Source organism: Mustela lutreola, chromosome 5, assembly GCF_030435805.1.
Source record: "Mustela lutreola isolate mMusLut2 chromosome 5, mMusLut2.pri, whole genome shotgun sequence".
NCBI lineage: Eukaryota > Metazoa > Chordata > Mammalia > Carnivora > Mustelidae > Mustela > Mustela lutreola.
This window is the reverse complement of record NC_081294.1, coordinates 108,180,473-108,204,164: the sequence shown is the minus strand read 5'-3', so window position 1 is coordinate 108,204,164 and position 23,692 is coordinate 108,180,473. Positions and strand designations below refer to the sequence as shown.

The 23,692-nt window shown below is 40.4% G+C and overlaps 1 protein-coding gene across 2 annotated transcripts in view; it reads right to left on the bottom strand.

Annotated features, from left to right (window-relative positions):
- ATG10 (autophagy related 10) overlaps positions 1-23,692 on the bottom strand; it is a 423,722-nt gene that overhangs the window by 324,172 nt on the left and 75,858 nt on the right. The window contains exon 4 of one of the 2 annotated variants that reach the window (XM_059175390.1): positions 13,911-14,048. The gene's annotated coding sequence lies outside the window, so the exon portion shown is untranslated. Of the gene's footprint in view, positions 1-642; positions 827-13,910; positions 14,049-23,692 lie in introns of those variants that run through there. The other variant, XM_059175391.1, reaches the window with a different exon arrangement.

Genomic DNA, 23,692 nt, shown 5'->3' with positions numbered 1-23,692 from the left:
CAGCACGTATAAAAATCACTTGTGAAACTTGCTGAAGCTTCAGATTCCCAAACACACTCTCCCATCCCCACCTAAAGGTGCTGGTTCAGGAGGTCTGATGTGACTATAGAGTTTTACTGTCATGTCTTACTTACGGAGAGAAGGAAAAGAAATGTTTTTGTGTTTTTGTTTTTTCTTTCTGTTAATTATAGGAGCCACTGGCCAAAATCCTTTGCTATTAACCTGGAGTCCATTTGGATTTCTGCAAATCCAAAGCTTCATTCTCTTTCTTCCTCTTTTGGCTTCAAAACAATGCCTGGATTCCTCAGCATCCAGAATTCTTTAATAAAGCTCAGAACTATTTTGCCTTCCTCTAGGAGGAGGGAAGTGGCACTGATTCGCCAACTTTTAGCCCTTAAGAAATAGCTGTCCTGGTTTAACACGTCAAAAATATGAGCATGCTATTGCAACAGGAGGGGAATTGATCACAGTCTTCCCTGTTTCTTTTTCTTATAAACACGGTAAGCACTACATAGGAGAAATGAAATAAGAGGCTAAGAAAATTGTGCTCTTCACCTTACCCTCCCACGAAACTTCTTGAAGTAAATCCCGCGGCAAGGAAGTTCTAACATTTTACAGAAATTATAAAGCGTCAGGACTTACTCTCAGAGCCAAGACAAAGCTGGCCTGGGAATTCTAAGTTGACGAAGGGCTTCTCTCCAGCAGGGACAGGCCAAACCTCTCCTCTGTGCCTTCCTGCGCTGGGTCCTTGTGCACTGAATACTCCCTGGACTCAGTCCACCTCCACCAGCCCCGCAGGCAGGAGGAAAGCCAGAATCTGCTCTATCCTGGGTTGCCACTGACAACTAGAAACTGGAGGCCTGGGAGACAGCCTCCTGGGCAGCCTGTTTTTGCTCTTTCCCAATCTGTTCAACTCAGTTTCCTGCCGGCAGGAGTGTTCTTTTTGTGCCAGCTTTGAAGCACTGAGTGCCCTGGGCATGGGCCCGGCCTCTGGAGCCTCGCCCAGTGCTTGGCCCTGGACTTGGCCCTCTGCCCGGTAGTTGTCAAGTGTCTGCACCGGCTATCTGTCCCTTCAGCTGCCTGTCCTCCAGTCTTCTCCTTGGAACAGTGGCATGAGAAACACCCATCCTTGTCATTTTTCCAAGCCTACCCAAAAGCATCTTCATGTCCTGGTTAAGGGAATGGGCTCAGTGTGGTTGCAAGCAAAGGCTAAAAGAGATGGAGGGTGCTGGGATTTTTAATGGCATTTAGGGATTCCTTCACAGCCAACACCCACCTCCCCCCACCCAACAATCAAAAAACATTTCAAAGGGCCATTGGGCCCTGGACTGTGGATTCTTCAGAGACCAGAATGTAAATGCCACCTCAGCTTACAGGCCTCTTGTAGAACTTCTTCATGTTTAAGATCCTTTGGCTAAATATAGCCTTTTGGAAAAAGGGGGGTGGGGTGGAATCTGGCTAATTTTAGCCTTAAAGACCTTGTAGGTGAGGCTGAACCTGTCAAACTATACCCTTAGGATTTGATACAGCCATCCAACAGCTGCTTTCTGGGTGCCCCAGTAGGAGCACCTTACATGGGGAGGGCCTACAGGGAGAGAAGAGTCAAGTGTGTGGGATGGAGAACAAACCACTGATTTGGAACAAAGACTGACAGGAACTAGAGTCAAGGCTGGAGGCTCTTGCTACTTCAGAGTTCCGACACCAGCTTCCTGAGCAAAAAGATTTATGCCATATTTAAATCTCCAAAGTCAAATGGGCTCAGGAAATTGTAGGAAAGTAAACATATTATTTAACCACTAGGTGGGTGGTCATCACATATGTTACATATCTGAAAATTTAAGTCCGAACAGCTTGAACCTTTCTGTATCTAATTCCCAATAGTAGTTTGAGCTGAGTTAGTATTGTTTATTAACAAAACCAAGGCTTTTTGCCTGCTAAAATTATTATTATTATTATTATTATCATTATTATATATAAAATAATGCTTTGTTTCCAAACCATAAGGAAGAGAGTCATTTTCTCCCCTAATTCAGTATTCTTTGCTTCCACATGTAAACAGAAAAAGATGCCCTGTCTGATTTTTAGAAGGCAAGTTGTGGAATAGGCATTTAGAAAAATCTCATTTGTGTCCTTATATACAGAAATTTGGAACAAAAAGCATGGGTGGACCAAAGAATATGTTGAAAGCTAAATGTAATTGTTGTGATGACCTCTGACTGTCCCCTCAATCAAAAGATATTCTAAACTTAAACTCACAGTTAAGTTGATAAGTTCTTTTTCACGTCTGTCCGTTATATTATATAACAAGTCATAGAGTAAATGGTCATTTCAAGCATGATTTATCAAATTCCCACATTCACAATGAACTGGACCTACTTCCTACATTCCACTTCTCAAAAGTCACTAAAAATTCTTTGGCTCACAGGAGTAAAATTAAACATCTTGCCATGGATAATGGTAAGTGAAATAGCAATCTGTAGTCTTGGGTGTAAAGATTAGCTTCACTCCAAAGCATTTCCAAATAAAATAACTTAAAATGATAAACTTTTTCTTTAATATTCCTTATGGACAAAGAAATTCCACAACAACTTTAGGAAAGAAACAACAACTATACCTCTATGCAGTATTAAAATATCACGATTTTTTTTTTTTAATCCACAGAACTACAATTATTATCAAGGGTTTACTAAAACATTAGGATTTTAGAATCTTTACCGTCTAATTTAGCATACTACACTTTTTTGACTAAACATATAAACTCATTATAATATCTAGACAGAATTTTTACTGCAGCAGCAGCACTCCTAAACATGTAAAAACATGTTACAGGTTATAAAACAGTAAAAGAGTTTCAAGTGCAATGTAATCTTAGATTAAAACTGGCATTAAGTTCTAATAAGCACATTTGCTTACCATATAACACTAGAGATTGGACTAGTTATTAAAAACAAAGAATGAAAACAGAAGTAGGACAATATAGTATAGTATGTGTGTGTATATTTAAACAGGTATATATGTATATTGTGCATATATGTGCATATGTGTATATACATATTTTAATATATGTAATATATTACATTGTATATATTAATATATAATAAATACATGTGTGTATATATATATATATATATATATATATATATTTTTTTTTTTTTTTAATAGAAAATTCCAACCAGGCCTATGGGAAGCAGGAATCTCTCTCTCTCTCATTCTCTCTCAGAACTGCTTTCATTTTGACCCAAATTTGCTGGCTTACTTGAAATGATTTTACCTTTCTCATTACAAATTCATTTGAAGTAAAACTATAGAATCTTAAAAATTTACAGTATCAAAAATTGTTTTTCTTAAGGGAATGGATTCCATCATTACTTAAATTTATATCCTATTTCTTCTTCTTTTTTTTTTTTTTTTTGGTCATTCATTTGTTAAATTTCCCAAATTTAGTCTAATGCCAACCAGTGATCTGCCTGGGAAACTTGCCTTAGCAGGCGCATGTCCAGATCAAAAAATAGCCTATAGATATACACAAACATTTACACATCATAGAAAATAAGGTTGAAATGGGTTGGGCCACTTGATTGACATCCATTTGTCACTTTCATTGCAAAATGTCCTAAGCAGCTTCCCATGTGCTTAGACAAATTCAGATGAATGGAAGTGCTGACTAATGATGCCATTATCTATATACCAAATATATATGAAGGCCTGAAAATCCTGAGTCATTCATGTGAGCTACTAAAATGACAGGGGACGGGAACTTAGAAAAATTACGAAATGTCACGAGATGGCAAATTAATAAAAAAAATAGCATTCAGGTATGTAAAAAGATAAAATATGCTTACTTTTTGGGAAGAGATAGAAGTCTACTAAACAAGGCCAAGTCTTACTAATTGCAAAAACTGCACTATGTACAAGCTTTTAGCAACAAAACTATTTTAACCATCAGTAACTAAGGATTGTTATTTTAGGAGAATGAAGTCAATACATTTGTTTTCCTAAGGCAGGCAGGGGCAGTATTGTGCTATTCATGAACTTCATTAATATTCATTAATTTTTAAAGCAGTTTGGTTAGCTTTGGCCATTATCTATGCAGATATTTTGCCTTTAAATAAAAATAATTTCAAGAACATCCTTATTTAAAAATGTAATTAGCATGAAATTCAAAACCTACACTTTCATTAGCAGATATTATTCACCGAAGGGTATATTTTTCAGATGGGTCTGTTTTAATTGAATTCCTGGGGTAAAATTCTAAAAATCATAGTGACCAAAATAACCTAAATGTAACCAAAAGAAAACTGAAAATACTTTTGAAAAATGTTCAAATTAATTTCTACTTTAAAGAATACCATAGTTGACCCAATTAGCTCTGCAAACCAATTCAAATTCAGTTGTTTGACATTCTTTAGCATTTCACAGTAGGCTATTTTCACTCGTCCAGCACCTTAGATCCCTAAAGATCCCAGCGCACATTTAGTGATATTTACCTTATGAAGTAACTAAATCCAGATGAGCATAGCGCTCACATCACTGTAAAAAAGAAATTGTTTCCTCATGCTTACGGCTCCCATTGGGGAACTAGAAACTGAAAACTCTGAAAATTATCTTTGTGCAACCAGGAAATTGTGGACAGAAATGGAAAATAGTTTTATTTGTAAATAAGCCCAACCATGGAAACTATATACTACCTTGTTCTGCAAAAGTCCTCTAGCCTTTTATAAATCAGGTTTTTAACGCTATGACAGATTAACAACCAGGGCAAGTAATTCATGCATGTGGTGTTGGAAATGGAATCCTCCACATGTCCTTGTGGACTCCTGTTCACACAAAGGTACAACCATGTTGAGTAGTACTTTGTAGATTAGAAGAAAATAAATAAATAAAAATTAAAATGCCACCCAAAGAACTCTAAATAATGCAGGGAAATTTTTGAGACATGGCCAACTGGAAAATTCACTGTAGTGAATAGCTAAACTTTCAAGAAAACACATTTGTGTTGTTTTTTGTTGCTGTTGTGTGTGTATATTTTAAAGAACTCCCTTCTCCATAACTGTATTTGTATCAGTTTGATTTGTGTTTATCAAAAGTATCTTCTAGTCCCTGAGAAACACCTGAATTGCATTTTCTTTAGATTTTGCTTTTGGCTTTTTGTTTTGTGTTTAAGGTAAGCTGACCCCTTTGGGATTAGTACAATTTTTCCTGTTAAGGACATTTTGAAAAATAGGAAAAAGTGTCTTCTTTCTTGTTATCAGAGACACAGTACTGTATACATGATTTTTTTTTTTCTAAATACATGGTTAATAACAGCCAACAAACCAGAAGAGTAAAGGAAGTACCTGGCTTCCTAAATGGATTAAACCTCCTCTCCACTCACCACAATATCCTAATGGGATAACAGGTAATATTGTCTTTGGGTAATATTGTCTTTGGAGACATTATGCACTTTTACTTATTTTTGAAGAGTAGAAAAGAATTTTCCTGCCCCTCAAGAGTGGATAGATTTCCAGTTCAAGGCAGCAAACCTTGGGTTGCCTACTTTAGGTATATCCAACACTCTCAGCAACCCACACCTGACTTTAAACATTAGGTGGGGGACAGCAGCCATCCCTTTCTGATCTCCAGGGTCTGAATGCTATTATAGGGCCTTTCAAACTAGACAAAGTTAGTATCAGTGTCTGAGCTTCCAGCTCCTCCAGGAAAACCTGTGGCCCCCAAATGGCACCGCTTCATGAATGCCTAGCGTCAAAACCACGCAAGTCAGGCCTTGTCTTCTCCAACAGTCCGAGCAGGATTGATCACGTCCGGATAAAAGTACGGAATGGAAAGGGTTAATCAGCATCCTCCTCTCCCCCTCCTCCCCAAAGCTGGGCGCCCGGGGGGGTGGGGGGGGCGGGGGTGTTAAGGAGTCGGGGAGTGGGAGCTGCCGCGCCGGGAGCGTCTCGGCGGGGGAGCAACTGGAAACCACAAACACCCAAACTGGGTAGCAGCAACTTGAACTAAACCGGAGACCTGGCTTAGAAAAAGGAGTCAGTTAAGTTTAGACCGAATGGTTTAATCAAGGTATCAGAACAGACCTATTAAAGACAGAAAAGGTAGCACATCCCTGCCCTTAAATCGCAAGGATTTCTTTTATGTTGCAGTTGAAGCCCCAAAATACATTTTATGACCCTAATGCCCTTTATTGCGAAAGATCTCAAGAGGTGTCTACAGAAATGTCCTGCAGGAGTGCAAAAAGAGCAGTGAGAGTGTGGAAAACTCCCCTCCCCCGGCGTCTTTACTTGGCCAGCGCTCCCAGGTAACCTTTGTTGCGTGGATGGGGGACGCCAAGCGACAATCTTGGCCCCTGACGGTGCAGTATCCAAACCCTCGGAAGGCTAGAGGCTGCAGGACCAACTCGCCAGCCCCACTCCCCTAACCACCTATCCTGCGCCCAGCTCCATCCTCCCGCACGCCCCCTCCGCAGCCCCTTCCCCACTCCCCACCCCGGGGGCTGCCCCTGATCTCCCCCCCCTCCGCAAAACACACTGGCGCTCTAAACGCCCACCACCAAATTTCTAACTGGCCCCAGCCTTCCAGGAAGGGAAAAGAAAAAAAAAAAAAAAGACCATGACATCACGGGCAGGTTTATTTGGGTTTGTTTGTTTGCTTGTTGGCTCGATTAAATACTCGTGGAAGGTGAACGTACCCCACACAGGAGAAGTTTGATGTTGACAAACTTCTGGTGGCAGCGAGACTGTGTCAGCACAACTTCCGGGATAATGAGAGCTGCTTTGCAGGGAGCGCGGCAGCAGCGGCGGGAGGCGGCCGCAGGACGGAACAGCAAATGCTATTCAGCCCGAGCAGTTTCAAGCCGCCCGAGCTGGGGAATTACTGTAGTCGAGCTACGGCTCTTACCACCGGCGCTGGATCTGGGCGCACGTTAGGGGGGGAAGCTGTAGGCACAGGGCGCCGAGAGGGGAGCTTTCAAGTTACTTTGCTCCATCCCTGCACCCGGCAGAGGCTTGCAGGCTGCGTGGTAACTGCAAACATCTTGTTCCCTGCTTCTTTGGGCGGCCTCCCTGGAACCAACCAACTTTTCTCTCCTCAAAAACTCCCTCTTTGTTTCAAATAGGACTCTCCAAAATTTATTCTTGGGAAGACTGACAGCCGGGGTCAAGAAACAGCTGTTGAAGTTAATGTTTCTTCCTCCCACTTCGTCTGATGGTTGTGCCCTGCCAAGACAAAGTGAGAGGCACTGCCTGGTGGCTCTTTAAACAGACATGCATTTAGCCAAAAAAAAAAAAAAAAAAGAGGGGGGTGTAGAGGGGGTATATTTTCCTGCTTAACATACAATCTGATCAGAAATGCGACAGCATGTGCCTTTCAACTTGTGCTGATTACTTGCTGAAAAGATGTTGCAGCTTTTAGTTTTGAACACTTTGAACAGTGGGGGTAGGGATGGCGGGAGATGTGGTTGCCGCTTTCCACGCTTTGGTAAAGGGGCAAAAATTTTAAATCTTCCTCTAAAACCACCTCTTACCCCCTAAGAATGGTAGAATGGCCTGGGGAAGGGAGAAAGAGTTGCATTCCTTTGCAAGGTTTAATTTACATTTCAGAATTCAAGTCATTATGCAGAACAAGGGCTTGCCTGGAGCTAGGCAAATTGTTTTTATTTGGAGACCTAGACCAAACCTGGCCAGTGCCACCAGCTCTTGGTGGTGCTTGGTGGCTTTCTCCAAATTAGGTCTGTCTCCTCTCCCCTTCCCCAAACCTACTCCTCTGCCTTTGCTCAGAGGACATACTTAGAAGGAAGCTACCCTCTTCTTTCTGCTGCCTTTTCTATGAAGACTGGTTAGCACAGCTCCTTCCCCCCACTTGCTCTGCTTTTTAGAATGCCCTGTGGACTGCTGAGGGGCCCCTAGGGGTTGTCCTTCTAAGTCTCAATCCCCTAACTGAGCCCTCCCCAGGTGTCCAGCCTCTGCAGTGGGAATGGGTGGGTGGGAACTCTGTTCCTTCCACATCAGAAAGCTTAAGCACTCTTCCAGCTGACCCATTCTCCTTTGGGAATGCTCCCATCACTTGGCCTCTCTCAGACACAATCATGAAGACATAAAAGGCCCTCCTTCCTCAGCACCAGGTTATCCTGTCACCACATCGCAATGCAGTGCTATCACAAAGTGATATTGCATCAGGCCCATGGATATTTTAGGAAGCTCTCGAGCTAAGTCCAACCAGCCTTTTGCGCAGGCATCAGGGCCACCCTGCCAAAATCAGGGCTGTGGAGCTACCGGACAGGTGGTAGTGATGCCTTCTCTATTCTCAGCTCAATACCCACTTACCCCCACCCCCATCCTCCCAACCAATCAGATCCACTTAGTAGCTTCCTCACCCCCTCTTTGCCTCCCTCCCAGAGGCCACCACCTTTGTTTTCTCTCATAGCTCTCGGCAAAGTGTTCAGGTGACCTTCTGATAAATTTCCTGTTTTTCTGCCTGTTGTGGTCATTCACTGAGATCTTAATTAGTATTTGTTCTTATTAACTACAAATCGACTGAATTACACATGGAGTTGCTCAGGCTGCTCCACACGCAGCCTCCGGCTTGGGTGTCCGCAGGCCTCTTGGCTCGTTGGCCTTGGGACCACTTTTCACATTCTGGGCTGACACAGTGGCAGTGGCTAACAGTCACTGCAGCACCCTCCACAAGGGCCCCCTTCCCGGATTCCTGCTCCTGCAATCCAGCAGCCAACTGACTTACATTCCTTCTGCTTTATTGTTCTCTGTCCTTAGAGAGGCCGACTCTCAGCATAGAGCAGGGCTGTGAGGCAGACCTCCGCTGATCCTGAAGTTGTAATTCCCCACTGCTGGCTCCTGCAGTTTTATGACGGCCTCCTTTTTTTCTGAGATTGACAGACCTAAACCTCCAGTGTAGAGGCCTGCTACAGCACCCTTAAAGACTTCTTTGTGTAGAAATGTAACCTGAGGGCAAAGTCAGCCTCACTCTGGGAAAGGCACATTCTCCTGCCACAGGGAAGCACTGCGCTGGGAAAATGCCGGGATTTCTCCTAGACAGCTACCTAGAGCCCCGCGGGGACTTTTTTTTTTTTAAAGTTTGGGGGGTGGGGGTGAGGCATTGGAAATACTGTAGATGGAGACCTGTAGTACCTGTTCAGGGGAACTCTACATGAAATCAGAGGAATGAGATGTCTTTCCTTTAGGGGGTGGGGCGGGTGTCTAAAAGCAATCACTCCAGAAGCACCTACATACTCTCCAGGTCAGGATGTCCCCTGCTGGGGTGGCAGTTGGCATTGTTTGCTACTCTTGGAGCTGATGCTACCTTGCCTAAATGGAATGCCTTTGGATCACTTAGACAATCTGATCTATTTACGCAGGTGTTGGGTTAGACAAATTACTCCAAAAAGCAAGGGTAAAAAGATACAGAATCTTCATTTATCATGCAGGATTAAAGTCAGATTTAAATCAGGTAGAAATATTAAGGGATTTAGAGCCCAAGTCTTTTTCCAAAGAGGGAAAAGGACTAAAGAATCCTCTTTGTTGAAATAACATCAGGAATGTAGCATGTTATGTTTGGAGGTTTGGTGTTTTTTTCTAAATCTACCTTTTAAATGTTCACTTATATTTTCAGTCAGTCAAATAGAACAGTACTAGGAAATTTGGTTATGAAATGTAGATGATTAGGCAAGAGGAAAGTGTGCTCTTGTCATAACAGAGAGCTCCCTGTAGGAACTGGGCCAGTGCCGCGATTAAGGGACAGGTAAGATACAGCTAGTTAGAGAAGATGAATCTGGAATCAGGAAGAGATTAGAAAGATATCAATATAGTTCATATGGAATTTAGTTGAGATGTTCAGTCCTGTAGCCCCGGGAACAGGAGTTACTAGGATAGAGAGTTTCACACGATGCTTTTAGTCAACGTTTTTGAAAAATGTATTCTCACAGACTCAGGAACATGGATAGTGAAGGAAATGGAAACAAGGAGATGTCCTTAGATAGTGCCTGAGATTACGGAATGTGGATAGGAATAAAATACACAATGTAATTATTTTCCCTTTTCCTGCTAAATGTAGACAGAAGTTTAATTTAGGATTAAAAGGCTCACTGATCTCTAGCTTCTCCTCCAGTTATCCCATCCATACTCCAGTTCTGGTTTTTGGCAGAGCTACAATTGTCCTTTGTGGGGAATTGCATGAACTCCTGTGTTGGTTTTCTAATGTGGGAAAATGTCTACTAGGGAGGCTAAGACCACCAAACTAGTTTCATTATGACCCAAGGTACACTTAAATCCAGCCCTTCGGTGGTGGGCCACTGGCCCAGCACAGTCTTCCTCTATAGTGTTCATTAAAATGTTATTTACATTTTACAGTATGGTCCCAAACCATAAGTTGGGATTTTATCTTGGCAAATAGAAAAAGAATGCTCTCGTGATATCTTGGCTTGCAAAGTTTTAACTTCTACTATGGACCTGCTGGTGATTTGCAAAACAAAGTCATAGCATATGAAAAAGAGATCTTCCATTTCAGTTCAAATTTGTTGGCTGGGAAGTGAATAATAAAAGAAAAATTCAGGATCACACAATTAAACTTATTAGCCAAATAGATTTTTAACTTTTGCCTTGCCAAAAGCACACAATCAACAGCTCTGAAGAAAGTAAACTTTATACATTGGCCCTGAACCTACTGCAAAGGCAGTGAACTCATCTTCATAACTATCCTAATTTTTTTGCCTTGGAATTCTCATTCATGTGACCAGAATTATTCCAGATCAAAAACAACATCACTGGGGCCCTGGGAGGCTTAGTCGGTTAAGTGTCTGCCTTCAGCTCAGGTCATGATCCCAGGACCCTGGGATCGAGCTCTGCATCTCCACAGTGGGCTCCTGCTCAGTGGGAAGTCCTATCACTCTTCTTCTCCCTCTGTCCCTCTCACCTTGTGAGAGGTGTCCTCTCTCTGTGTCTCAAATAAATAAATAAAATCTTTAAAACAACAACAACATTATTAATCCCAGTCACTTCTAGGTGAACCAAACTGTCTGGATTCTTACCTCAACAAGCCAAATTAAATTAACGTTCTAATGACGTGTTTCTGGCATTGTTCATGCTTCATAAAGAGTAACTCACTTTATTTGACTCAAGGCAACAATGCTAAACAAGTGATTCAAAAAAATGAATCTTTCCCAGGTTTGGAAATTAAGTTTCCTTGAGTTCTTTTGAGACAACAAAGGTTCTTCAGGATCTATAAGTAACTATATGATGCTGCCACCTTTCCAAGACAACCATTAAGAATTACACCTAGATAAATCAAAACTAAAAGAGAGAGAGAGAGAAGAATTATAGCTAGCACCAGTTACGAGAACAATGTTTTGCAACATTCTCATGAAGGCCAAATGAAAATCAGAGGTCATCTCTCAAATGGCGTTAGGCCAAACATCTAAGACCTCCGAAGATGCCTGACATCATGCCATGTCATCACAGTCAAATGCTGGATAGGCTATTCTCATCTGAGTTTCACTACCAGTAAGGGGTATGTGCAGAATAATAAGTGATTCAACATTAGCCTCCAGTTAGAACCTAACATGCCTAAAAACATTCCAGGGAAATGGGTTTTGGGAATGTATATCAAAGATGGCATAAGCTCTTCACTGTCAACATCCTGGTGATATCCAGTTGGGGAGCTGCCTTAATTCTGTCATTTATAAAATTCTAGGATTTCTGTGATTACTATATGGAACTCTCAGCTGAAAACAATGAGCCCTTTCTCAGTTGCATGGTGAATGAGGTCAACTACAGAGGATTTTTTAAAAGCAAAATTTGGAGAAAAGAAACCACTTTACTGACCCAAGAGAGCTTTTGTTGACAAACAGCAATCTGACCCTAACAGTTACACCGTACCTTTTAGGTTCCAAATGTACTTACCCCCGAAAAAATCATAATAATATAATTCTTTCTTTCTTTTTTCCTAACCAACAAGTAAAACCAGAAGGTGTCTTCCCATCTCTGTTTAAAGAAGTCACGTGCCAGTCTGCAGAGAAATGCCTGTAGACACAGAGAGTCTTCAAATTTATAAGTATATCAAGAAGGCTCCAATGGCATGCATCTAATTACAATCTAAATATAAATATAATCATGTAATTATCTAAATATGATAATGCAAATTAATAAATGCCATCACTTTTCAGCACTGCACTGGCAGTTGACTTTCTTTTCAGGGCGATTTTTACAAAGAAACAAAGTTATTATCTTTTCTCGGGATTTATTGCAGATGTGACAATTATAGAGAACCATAAGATCCTGCTTAAGATGAGAATACCAGGTGGATGGCTGAGCCCACTCACTAATCAAGTGATTTGTTCTCAGACAATAATGTTTGGGATTCTGATGCTTGCCTCAGCAAAACCACAGATTTTTTTTTCCATAGACCTTTGAGGTTGTCCATAAGTCATTGCTATGTTCAATGCCAACTCCTCACATTCTCAGAGATAAAGAGGGTAAAGAAAGAGGGAAAGAATGTGTAGCTCATTATCCACAAGTTATTTTCCTATAATTTAGGATGTTGAGAGCACTTTTTAGAAAATTTTCAAGGCAGTGACTCCCAGACATTTTCTATTAAAAGGGGCTACTTTTGCATTTCAAAAGTAGAAGCAGTTTGTTTTCACTCTGCAACAAGGGAAGGATCCTAAATAAGTTGTCTTCTATTTCATGATGACCACAGTACTGAACTAAAACAATTTTTTTCTATATTTAATTCTTCTATGATACTATTCTGCAAGCTCATACATATAATAAACTTTGCCTAAAAGATCAAATAATTTTTTTTAAATGTACACATTTTTAAAATTCTCAACTTTCCTGGAAAGACTCATAAATCCAGGCTAAACTCTAATGATAAGGTCACACTTTCCCTGTGTTTTCAGGTGTTCTGAAGAACTAGTTGGTACAATTCAGTGGGAAATATTATGGCACACTACATTATTACTATAGGTTATGCTGTATAGCATATATAAACACTTTTATCCTAGAGTTTGAGTATGTCATATACAGTGAGTCTGTAGGGGCACCTGGGTGAATCAGTTGGTCAAGCATCTGCTTTTGGCTCGGGTCATGATCCCAGCGTCCTGGGGTGGAGCCCCATGGGCTCTCTGCTCAGCAGGAGCCTGCTTCTCCCTCTGCTTGCCGCTCCCCCTGCTTGTGCTCTCTCTCTCTCAAATAAATAAATAAAATCTTTAAAACAAAACAGGGCGCCTGGGTGGCTCAGTGGGTTAAAGCCTCTGCCTTCAGCTCGGGTCATGATCCCAGGGTCCTGGGATGGAGCCCCACATCGGGCTCTCTGCTCCATGGGGAGCCTGCTTCCTCCTCTCTCTGCCTGTCTCTCTGATTACTTGTGATCTCTGTCAAATAAATAAATAAAATCTTTAAAAAAACAAAACAGAAAAGTAAGTTGGCAATTGAAGTATATTGACGGCAAATTATTATTTTTTAAATTTTTTAATTTTTAAAAAGATTTATTTGAGATAGAGTGAGAGAGAGAGAAGAGTACAGTGAGAGGAGGAGGAGAAGCAGGCTCTTTACCAAGCAGGGAGCCTGACATGGGACCTGATCCCAGGACCCTGAAAGCCATCATGAGCCAAAGGCAGATGCTTAACTGACTGAGCCACCCAGGCGCCCCAACAGCAAATTTTTATTAGTGAATTTTGTTGTAGCTAAATTCAGAATCCAAAGCATCTTTGATTATTCACTGCTTAGGCAGAAGAGAGGCAGAAGAGAAAGTGCTACTCTGTTTATGTGTTTCAACTCTGCCCTAAATGGATTATTTCCAGGAGTGAAAAGGAAGACCAAGTCTACAGAAATCTTGGCAACTGCTTTTCCAGGAAGACTATAGAGATTTCATGGATCTTATTGTTGTTTACAAGGAGGTATTACCTTTCTCCAAGTTCCATTCACACAGCTGGTTTTCTCTTTTCTCCTGGGGATAAACTTCCCCGTTAATACACATAGTGATCAGTGCCATGCCAAACAATCTCTTCCTTCCACATGTAGAGGTGACGATTAGCCTATAATCTGCAATGAGAAAGGAGTGGATTATAAAAATTAAGAACGGGCTCGAGAGTCACAAGTGCTGGATTCAAATTCTGATTCCATCCTTAGCAGCAGTAGCCTTGAGTCGGTGTTACATCTCCCATTCACTGAAATGGGGCAGAAGAGCAAAAAAATACAAACCCCACTCTTCACTGTCTCATTTCATCAGTATCCCCATCAAGAGCCCCCTGAAGCCCTCACAAGATATGAATGGAGCTCTAGCTAGTCTTTGAACAAATCTATGGATTTATCTCCCTATGTAGAATGAAGAGCTACATTCTTCTCTCAAGATTGATATCTATGCTCAATTTTGAGACTCCTCTAATGTTTGGACCCATTGAATTCTAAGCAGGAGCAAAGACTCTGAAAATTAGCTGGTCAGTTTCTCCACCTTGGCACAACTGTGGTCTCTTGCTCAGACCATGGTCTCTGAGGATCAGGTGCTGCTGTCCACCTCATTCAGTGAGGAGCTTCTTACCTTCTCACCTAAACTGTGAGCTTCTTGAGGAAAGGCTCTAATAGTCTTATAGACCCTTATATTCCTGCAAGCACTAAGTATAGCACAGTGCCATGAAAATAACAGATTCTCTCTAAATGTTTGTGGCTTGATTATTCTGAGAATGAGCCCGAGGTGTTTACAAAAAAACACGTTCATATTGAAGAATCCCATGATACCCCTTCAAAATGGGCCCGTGAAAGCTCTTCCTGAGAGTACACTGTTTGGACACACTAACGTAGTGACAGCCCATTTTTCTCTTCTTTTTCTTTTTCCTTTTTTAACCTCTGGCCATTTCACAGCTGCATTAGTTAAAAGATATTTTTAATTGGCTTTCATCATCGTTGAAAGTATAATAAATACTCATTAAAAACAAGGCTACCAAGATGAGCTTATCCCCTCCCCCACACACCTATTAGAAATGACTGCTAATAGACTATACTTTTCCAAGTTGTTTTATTTATTTATATTTTTGATGCATACACTACCATTTATTATTATTTCCTGGAAACATTGTTATGCTAGTCATATCTTTCGGAACTTGTTTTTTTCATTTAACAATGCATTGTGAAATGTTTTTCCATGTCAACATATACCTCATTCTTTTTTTGTGCTGCATTATATAGAAATCTCTTGTTTTCCAGCTATTCCTTATCATTATCTGAATCACAGTAGTTGCTAAGTTGTGTAGAAAAGCAAAACTTGGTCATAACAAAAAAAAAAAATCCACTAATAAACTGACCACTTACTAAATTAGTCCCTACTTAAATAGGCTTTCCAACTTATTACCAGCATCTCTCCCCACCGAGTCAGTCAATTTTGCTGATGGTAGATGTTATAAACATCTGACAATACAATGTAAATAAAATGCATTTCAGTGGCCATGTAAGATTGCTAATCTTGCATAAGATGCAGAATTTTATGAAGTCATTGAAAGTGATTTTGGAGAACTGTACCATAAGCAAATGAGTATCTGGCAGTGTTAGACCAGTTAACAATTAAAGATGAGAAAAACAACAAGGATGATAAGAGGATAAATTCTTCAAAAGGAGAATTATTTGAATATCAAAGGATTAAGAGAAGCTCTCAGGAAAATTGATGAAGCCTTCACATCTTTTTTCAAAATGACCTTTGTATGATTCTGCTATAAAAGTCAGCATGAAGTGAAGGGTGTCAAAATTTGCTATCATATAATTTTGCTGGGAAAATTATCCCCCTCACCAAATCAACACTTGATTCCTTTTTTGTTTATTCTAAAAATTAGAGCATTGTTGCAATTAGAGTTGTTACATGTGTGTCTTCAAAGATAAATCACATTTAAAGATAAGATAATATTTTATTTTTTCAAAACAAAGTCTCAATCAAACCTTTTTAAAAAATCCTTTATTATACAATGGTAGACCCTATTTATTACTTTTGCAGCTTTCAACAGTCATATTATGGCAAACAGAAGCAACAGACGCTGAAAATAAGACTTCTAATAGACTAATCAGATTCCCTAGTTCTCTCTCCATGAGGCATTTAGAAGCAGGACTGGCCACTTTACAAGGAGTAAAGCCCCAGGGTGGTTGGCTAATTCAGGGGAGGAAGAGGTCTTAAGAAAGGAGACAGGCAGTGGACTTCCTCTGGCACTAATCGGGCACATAGATGTTCGGGCCTAATGAAATTTGAAAAAATAAAAACAATGTAACCTTATTTGTGTCCAAGCTGGTAAAGCAAGTTATACCAGTTAAATGCGGGTATATCAGGATTTATTTTTAGCAGTTACCTACTGACTGATATTTGGGTTGTTTCCAATTTTTTGCTACTATAAGCGGTGCAGCAGAGAACAACAGTGTACAATTACATCTTGGTATGCTTGTACAAGCATCTCTGTAAAAAAATTTTTAAAATTCCTAGAAGTGAAACTCCTGGGGTTGGAAAATATTAAAAATGTTAACAAGCTCTAAGTAACAAATCATCCTACCATTTAATGCCACCTACAGCATCTCGGAATGCCTGTTTTTCCACACCCTTCACAATGAGACTTATTACTTTTGCCAATCTGCTTGCCATATACATTGTCATTTTCATTGTCAATAATATAAATTCTTGATATGCAAGATAAATATTGTTCACTGCTTAGAATCTTTAGGAAGAGCCTTATTATAGGCTACGAAAAATCTGCATGATAGATGGAGGGGGAGATCACCTCATCCCTGGTACTGGTGAGGAGCGGAAAACTTAGGCTCAACATGCATTCTTCTGTTTCAAAATCCCTCCCTGAAACAACTGCAGTCATTGCTTGCATGAGCTGAAGTGTTTATAGTCAGTAGTGGAAGACGTAGATAATTGTTTTCACAAATTCCTGACTTCAGGAATGTGAGATCTTTTTAAAAAGATTTTGAGAGAGAGAAAAAGAGTGTGAGTAGGCACAAGGGCAGAGGCAGAGAGAGATAGAGAGAATCTCAAGCGGACTCCATGCTGAGCATGGATCCAGACACAGGACTTGATCCCACAACCATGAGACGACCTGAGCCAAAATCAAAAGTCGGACACTTAACAGACTGAGTCACCCAGGTGCCCCACGACTGTAAGAACTTTTCACAGATTTCAAAATATGAGAATTGATAAGGTCAGTAGATCCTGAAAATGAATGCTTGGTATCACTCAAGCCCATATTCTTTCCATCAGGATTTTGGTCACAGAAAATGTCAACATTCTAACTGAAAAACTTACATATATTCAGGACCTAAAAAAAAAAACAAAAAATATCCACTAGAGTATGCATTTGTCACAACCCATCAAACTGTAGATTAAGATGTGTGTATTTCACTGTGTGTAAATTTTACATAAAAAAGAACCCATAAAATCCTCAAAAAATTAAATATAGAATTACCATATGATCTAGCAATTCCACTTCTGGGAATATGCCCAAAAGAAGTGAAAGCAGGGACTTGAACAGACATTTGTACACCCATGTTCATAATAACAGCATTATTTCACTATAGGCAAAAGGTGGAAGCAACTCAAGTGTCCATCAATCGAAGAATGAATAAACAGCATGCACTACGTACATACAATGGAATATTATTCAGCCTGAAAAAGGAAGGCAGTATCGACATATGCTGCAATGTGGATGACCCTTGAAGACATTTTGCTAAAGGAAGTAAAAACATAAAAGAACAAGTATTGTATGATCCCATTTATATGGGTACCTTAAGTAATAAAAGTCATAGGAACAGAGAGTACAGTGGTGGTTGCCAGGGGCAGGGGGGAAAGAAGGGGTTTGAGGGGTTACTGTTTAATGGGTAACGAATTTCAGTTAGGGAAAATGGCAACTTCTGGAGATGAACAGTGGTGATGTTTGCACAACAGTGTGAATGTACTTAATGTCACAGAATCGTATACTTGCAAATGATTCAAATCGTAAATTTTATGTTACACATATTGTACCACACTAAAATAATTTTTTTAAACCCATAAGCAAATACTGAATTCTAATGTTAAGGTGTTTGGAGGTAAAATGCACTAATGTCTGCAACTTCTTTTGAAATGTATCTAAAAATGAATGTGAGTGATAGATTGATAGAGGAATGAATGTATATGTGTTAAAGTAAATATGGCAAACGTAAATTGTATAATCTGGATGATAAAGGTATAGGTATTCTCTGTGTCATTCTTCCAACTTTTCCATATGTTTGAAAGTCTTCTGGGGCACCTGGATGGCTTAGTCAGTAGAGCTTGATGTCAGGGGCTGTAGGTGTGAGCCCCACATTGGGTGCACGGATTACTTAAAAGTAAAATCTTAAAAAAAAAAAAGAGTTTTCTTAATAAAATATTAGGAGAAAATGACCTAGACTAAGACAAATTACTAGTTAATGGAAGAATCTTTTCTCTACCACAAATTCACCTTTAGCTTTGGTTAATTATGGGGAATAATTTTGCCATGGAGAGATTTTCAAGCAGAGCAAAGGAAATAGGACTGATTTTTTTGTTTTTAATAACGACCACACAGGAACATTTATTTCACAAGTATTGGACAGGTATTGATTTACAAATGACTCCATGATATTAAAAATGAACTCAATATGACCAAAGTTGATAAGTATCTCTCTATATATATCAAAGGCAAGGGTCATGGTTCAGATTTTTCTTCCATTGGTAGGATTTGAGCATGCATTGAGGAAAAGAACTCCAGCCTACCGGTCAAATGGAAAAATGATACAAATAGATTCACTATGATAACATGCTACTTTTGGGCATTTGAGAGACTAGAGGTCCTCCCAATAAATATTAGCTCATTGTAGAAGTATAGTAGATTATAAATAGCAGCTCTTCATTTCCTTGTAGAAACGTTTCAGAGAGCTCTACATTTTCCCCCCTTCAGTTCATTAAGAGATTAACAGAGAGAGATGGCCTTCATTTCTGGGACCTCTGCATTGCGGGCATGCTTAGGCAACGTTTATAATTGTAGAAGCACATGATCATCCTGTCCCGGTAACACTCTCATTGCTTTGGAATAAACATCCAGAGTTTCAGAGGTGCAAACTCAGTGCATACAGGGGCAAGGAAGTAACCTTAATGAGTAACACCAGCCATTCCAAGGAGGAATTGTGGCCTCTTGGAAAACCCTTAACCTGACTAAAAGAGCAATCCATGATTCAATCTAAGCCAACTGGCCCATGACAGCCAGATACATCAGTTTTCTAAAAGCCGTCTGAAATCTGTATATTTATATAAAATCTTCCAAGTTTTAATGTGGGCAACAAATTCAAATGTTTCTCAAAAACACTGTATGGGCTAAATGAAATACCTTTGTTGATATTCTGGGGTCTGCAGGCTCCCCATGTCCAACCTCTAATGCGTGTGTGCAGGATGGGACGGTCCAATTTTCTTTGAGGTTAACGTCCAGTGGATTTCAGATTTAGTACTGTTTCAACCCTTTGGAATTATATGTTCATCTTCACTGTCCCCAGTTTCTCCATTGTAAATGTGAAATATATTCAGGTCTTTATCACTTTAAATAAAAAACAAATATTTGGCCACTGCAATGTTTGCAATATTCATGCAGTTAATGTGCTTTAAAAGTTTGTTTTGTGTCATGAACCTTCTACCAAAAAAAAAAAAAGGTAAATCAACAAAAACATATAATTCAGGGAGCCCTCAATTTATTTACATGTAATGATCCCAAAATATAGATGTGTGGAACTAGGAACATAGTTTTCCATAAAATGACATTTAATGAGTACTGCCTCTAGATCTGTCCCTGTGTGAAGCCCTATTTAGTTCTCCTATCATTATCTTGACTTTACAGATGAGGAAAACAGGCTTAGAATAGTTGCATGACTTGCCAGGCTGGTAAGTGTCGGAGTCGGGAATCAAACACGTGTGAGGGTCAGCCTCCAAGGCCTGTTCTTTTCATTCTTCATCACTACAGCACCCGCAATGCAGTGTTCTGCCTGGTGGTAAGGCTGTCAGGACAGACTATGAAATACTGTTGTATCCGTAATGTACTTGTAGAACTATGTTCCTAATAATACTTCAACAGAATTCAGACTCAGGTACAGTTACGCTGCCTTTTTTTTTTTTTTTTTAACCTCTCTTGCTTTTATGTAGGAAAAATATGTTTAATTACCTGGGTGATACATAGATACATTCTCGTTTTGAAATACCCAAACAAAACAGTAGTCTACAGGGCAGGAGGAAAATTCCCCTGGGCTTTCTCCCCCACTCCTGATCCCACTCCCTCTCCTATTTCTGGCTCTACCACTATCAACAGTATGGCTTGTTCCTTCCAGACTTTTCCTAGGCATTTACATACATATATGTACATACATAAATATGCATGGAGCTATGTTTCTATGGCAAATACATTCAGAATTCCACCTTGGGATGTCAGAACACTTTTCTGTTGCAGTCCTGGCAACTTCCCCAGCTCCAAGTCAATGTGGGAGGGTGGGGATGAAGGCGGCTTTATTAGTTATCTGTTGCTACATGACAAACTACCCTACAATTTATCAGCGTACCACAACGAACATTTATTAGCTCACATGGTTTCTGAGAGTCAGGAATCTGGGAGCAGCTTGGCAGGATGGCTCCAGGTCAGGATCCCTTATGAGGTGGCATTCGAGACGTCAGCTGGGGCTGTAGTCATTTTGAGGATTCATTGGTGCTGGAAGATTCACTCCCAATTTGGCTCACTCAGTGGTTATTTGCTGGAAGGCCTTAGCTCCTCAGTGGCAGTTGGCAGGAATCCACATTTCCTTGCCATGAGATAGGTCCTTTCCATAGGGCTCTTTTGAGTGTTCTTATGGAATAGCAGCTAGTTTCCCCCACAGTGAGCCGTCCACAATTCATGAGGGAGGACAAGGAGGAAGCTGCAATGGCTTTTATGACCTAGTCTTGGAAGTCACAGACCCTCGCTTTCACCAGATTCCATTCATTAGAAGCAAGTCACTTCCTTGGCCCACATTCAGGGGGAGGGGAGTTGGGCTTCACCTTTTGAAGAGAGGAGTGTCAAATGGGCAGACATATTTAACACCATTGCAAGAGCCATGTTGTGAGGGAGGAAAAATGGAGCAGGGCAGAGTCTATGATCAGGGCAGAATAATCCAAGTAACAGGGAGGAGGGGAGAGGTGCCGAGATAATGAGGTAATAGGATAGTGAGAGGTAGAATGGCCAGGCTGGCAATCCTGGCTGCACATTAGAATCACCTGGGGAAATTTTACAAGTACTCCTGCCCCAGGCCCCACTACAGATCAATTAAATCAGTATTTCTGGGATGGAGGCCCAGGTATCAATATTGTTTAACAGCTCTCCAAGTGATTCTAATGTGCAGCCCGAGTTGTGAACCATGAAAGCGCAGAGGTGCTGGAGTCCAGCCATGCCTGGGCTCAAGTCCCAACTATGTCAATTAAGTAGCTGTGTGATCTTAGGCGAGTTAATTAGCTTTTCTGTGCCTCATCTGTAAAATGGGGATCTCAATAGTCCTTCCTTATAGGGTGGTCAGGAGAATCACCTGAGTTAACAACCTTTGGCAATAGTTTTGAACAGTTCTCTGCACAATAAGTGCTGTGTAAATGTTACTACTGTGATGATTAGCAGCATGTGCTGGACTTTTCCTGCCTCCTGCTTGCCTCTCCAAGTGCCTAAGCTGGGAGAGGAGTATGGCTTCCTGTGCCCAACCCCAGTCCTTTTCCCTTGAAAAGGGTGCAGAACTCTTCACCACCATTCTCGGGCTCTATAAGCCCCACCGGCCTTCAAGCAGGTAAACTGAGAAGCTAAGCCGTTGCCACTGAAAGGACGGGCATCTTTAGAGGTGGGGAGACAGAGTAGCTCCTTGGGATATGAGAGGAAGGGAAATCCCCCTTCAGTTCATAGAGAATTGAGATGCAGCCTCTCATAGATGACAGCAGCACAATCTGCACACGTCTTGCAATGCCTTCAAGAAGCCTTTCCTGATCTCAAATTTCTCTGAACTCCTATACTACCAACATGGTCCCTGAACTATCTGCTGCCTGTTACATTTATTTATTTGTCTTCTGTGCTTTCTCTCCTTCGACAGTAGGTCCTTCTAGAGGCAAGGACTATGTCTTCTCGGAGAAGTTATCAGTAGAAGCAGGGAGAAGAAAATGAAGGAAAATGGGATACCGTTTTTGGATTGTAGATACCTCTTTAATTCTTAAAAATTTATATATGTGTATTGGGAAATGACTCTGCTTCTTTAACCCCTCCTCATTTCCCCCCATACCACTATATCCCTAAAACACCCCTAATCCCCATTATCATGGGGAAAAATAGCATGAGTGCTCTTTCTCCTGCTTTTACATCAGAGGTTAATAAATTGCCACTATTACAGGGTATTCCAACTAATATTGATGAGGCAGGTACAGAAATAAGCTAAGGGGTACTTCCTATAAAGATATGTGTTTCACATGCATAAAAGCGTTGCTCTGTAGGAAAGGAGATTTAGCTTTTTCAAGCCTACTAGGATAGATGGGGCGGGAGGGGCGGGGAGAATAAGGAATAAAATAATAAAGTAATTATAACACAATTGCTGACAAAATTTCTACAGAATTTTCACCCCGTTCTCCAACATTAAAATAATAATGATTTGAACAGACTGTATCTGTGTTCTCTTTTTTTAACCTCTCTTTTCTGCAAATTTACGATTTGGATCCTGAAAGTTAAAGATCTTTTTAATAAAATGTATCAGGCCAAAACATATTTAAAGCCCCCGATGTTTATTAAGTTAGAAAATGTGGTACTGATAGTTAAAACTATGACAATAAATGGCCTAATTTCAATAGTACTTGGGCTTAGTTTGAAAAATATAGAAATGAACACCGTGGCTAAAAATTCCGGGTAGGTGGGGCCTGATCTCATGTATATCAGTGGTGTCAAAACATGAAGCTATCTTCTTAGCAAGTATCTAGATGCCGGAAAGGGGTCATTCTAGATCATGATTTCTCCTGGCTGAGTTCATTCGTTTCTGCCAAAGAAGGGAATCCTGAATTTTAAGCCTTATAAGCTAGAAATAAAATCAGCTTTAAACCTAAAAATTATTCTAGAGAAATACTGCCTTGTTGGTTGAGGCTATTGTAACTGTTACATACATACATAGCTTATTTTATTGGTCTGATTAAATGATTCCCATGCGTCCTTCTGAAACTTTCTGCAGTCATTCCTCATTGACTGCCATCTCAGCCAGAAGAAAAGAAAAAGTGATGAACTCCAGGCTTCTTCATCAATGAGCTCAGCCAATAAGCCAATAGAGGGTTCAGTGGACACCACTGACCTTCCTGGGAAAACGACTAGCATGAAAACTGAAGAAACGTGGCACAGAAACACAGCAGTAAAATTCAAGAGACTAAAATAAACTCGGTGAGCCTGCCTGGTCGCTAAACACTGAATACATTTAAGTGCTATTTTGACAAGAGAGCATGGCAGCTTTTTAAGAATTTCATTTTTAAAACTCTAATACGATTTTGTTCTTCTAACAGCATCATCCTGGGTCTGTGTTTGTTCCCAGTGAGGTCATTATTAAGTGAATTGAATTATTGTTCTGTTCAAATGACCTGTGCGTTCAACGTGTGCTGAGCTCTAGCAAGAAATGTTTTATGTATTATTGGGAGATGGCCATCTGGG